Below are 3053 nucleotides of genomic sequence, written 5' to 3' on the forward strand. Positions count from 1 at the left end.
TGGTTTAGGTTTAGCTTTTGGTTCTGTCTATGTGGGTTGGGTCTTTGGTCCACACTTTTGACCAAAATCAGTTGTTCAAAAAATTGCACTTTATCCCAATTAGTTGTATTTGGACAAATTATTTAAAAAAATTTTTAAAAACAAAATATTTTTCAAAACAAATGTTTTCACTTTTCATCTTTGTTTTTCGAATTATTTTTTGAAGTTGAAGCATGATTTTATTGAAGTTCGCCCACTTCATCGACAAATTTCTTTGAAAATTCATTGAAATTAATGAATTCGTCCATTAATACAGCGAACTTGCTCATATTTTCATACAATTTGAATCATATTGGTATATTTTAAATTTTTTTCATATAATTCACTTAATCTAAAATTGCAAATCAAAAAAAAATTTAAATTTAAAATTTAAATTGATATAATTTATAATTTTAAATTAAGCGAATTAAATAAAAAATTAATTTAAATTAATAATTTAATCTGATTTGAAAAAAATAAACATAGTCGTATTATTATAGTCATATTATTATAACAACACGATTACGTTTATTCTCACTAAATTAAATTAAATCATTAATTTAAAATATATATACTTAAATTTAAAATTAAAAATTTTAGAAATTATAGTTTTAAATTATGTGAATTAAATAAAAAAATAAGAATATACTAATACAATCTAAATTATAAGAAAATGTGAATAAATTTGCCTCATCAATGGACAATCTTAATTATTTTAATGAAGTTCACTAATTCAATGGGTGAACCAAAACAAAATCTGTAAGTTCGCCAATACGTGGACAAACCTGGTCCAACTAATTAAAAAGGATTTCAAAAAACAAAGATAAAAAAATTATTTTGGTGAATAATTATTTTTTTATTTTTTTCATAAAATTTCCGGCTGATGTTTGTTTTAGTTTTTTTTTTTCCTTCCGTTGGTCTTAGGCTACTTTATCTCGTCCAAAAAAATATGGTCTTTATATAATCAACTTGGGTTGGTGTAACGATTAGTTCAGTATTTTGATTAAGGTTTTGTTGGAGGTCCGAATTGCGCATTGTCCATGTCGCAACCTATTGGACAGCGACAAACCGTTAGACTGTGTTTGTTTCTGATAATAGGATAATACAAGACACTGAGAACAAGACATAAAGAATAAAAACACAAAATATTGTATTATTTTATAATGTTTAGTAATAAACTAGAACAAGTTATGATAATAATAAAACATATAATTACAGAAAAGTAATAAGAATAATAAAAAAATAAAAAAATAGTTGAGTCTGTTATTAGTGTCTGTGTGTATTTTCTGTCAGGATGGATACAAATATACCAAATTATTATCTTTAGATATAATATCTTTGTTCATGTCTAATTTGTCAAAAATGATTTTGTATTTCTATATTCTTATCTCAGTGTCCCGTCCAGGTAAACAATTGCATCTTTAGTGTACAAAGGCTCTATTGTGTAGAGAAAGAGATATTCTCGTGAATCAATAGACATTTCATAACTAAACTAATTTTAAAAGCCCGTACATACCAAAATTTATATTCTTTTAACATAAAATTCTAATTTTTAATATATTCATTTAATGTAAATTAATAAATACAATATATGAAATACATTTTTATTAATAATATATTTACGTATTATTTTCTGATTTTAATATGAAGAGAAAATAAATAAATTCTAATGTAATTTAATTTTTCATATATTTTTTTAACTATATTTAGATAGGTTTTTCTTAATAACAGTTGAAGTATTTCTCATATAATAATAGATGTGGCAACTAAAAATTAAACAAGTAAAGAATAGGCATATCAACAAAATAAATTCATTGAACACAATAAATTTAAAATAGAATTTGAAAACATGGTTGAAGTATGAACTATGTTCAAGCAAATAAAGTAATTTGCAATGGCGATGTCTGAGATACTTGATGAGATGGGGTGATACATGCAATAAAACTCGAACGTCCAAATTAGAGACGTCAAGAGGTGAGGAGTTAGTGCTTCATACCTTTGGGAGTGGATTATTACCGGTAAATGTACATGAGTGCGTCTAGTTTAAAAAGATCTCGTAGTTTTGGAGATCTTGATTTTAAATTTGAACGATGCTTATAGACGCACATTATCTTTTTTCGTTTGGTTTATTTATTCTATTGGCTCTATAGTTATATTAAATTTTAAATTAGGCTCATGTATTTTTTATATTTTCAATTAGATTCTTATATTGCTTTTAATTTTATAATTAGATCATTTTTAAGATAAAATATTAAAATTAATAGAATATTTTGTCTAAAATATCTGCAGTAAAAAATTTAGTTAGCTTCTTAATTATGAATACGTTTAACTTGTAAAAAAAATATTCTTCTTAATTATGAATATATTTAACTTGTAAAAAAAATATTCAATTAATTTTAATATTTATTACATTAAAAAGAATTTAATTATAAAATTAAAAATAGTGTAAAAAAACCAATTGAATGAAACAAAAAATATAAGGAACAAAAAAGTAATTAAATCTCCTGATAAGGATATAAGACCCTTTCGGCCAGATAGCAGAGTTCGTGTGGACCGTTGGCTGGATCGAGAATAAATTACAAATTTATAGTTGCTGATGATTTAACAACAATTGGCTATGGTCCGTTAACTATTTGAACTCTATCTACTAATGTGTAGTTAGTTGTTGAATTAATCTTTGTTTTCCTTATAAATCTTTGACAAAGGCATATATTTGAGAGAAACCCGTACTTTGTATTTATAACCATATTTTTTCTGTTACTGTAATATATTTGAGTCTATACATACAAAAAAGGTAAAAGGATTCGTAGTTGTGTTAGACTCCGTATGAACCCCTATTTTAGAAGGATTGGGTTAAATATATGAGCCTTTTTTAGTGTTTCGATAACTAATTATGATCTTGTTAATAGATGACATGTTTATAGTAAGTGCATATATTTTTTTATAGTGTTAATTGTTTTGAGAAGTTTTCACTTTTGAAGTTTGAGAAAAATTATCACTTCAATTTTAAAACCCAAAAAAAAAAAAAATAAATC

This window comes from Arachis duranensis, chromosome 1 (assembly GCF_000817695.3).
Source record: "Arachis duranensis cultivar V14167 chromosome 1, aradu.V14167.gnm2.J7QH, whole genome shotgun sequence".
Taxonomy (NCBI): Eukaryota; Viridiplantae; Streptophyta; class Magnoliopsida; order Fabales; family Fabaceae; genus Arachis; species Arachis duranensis.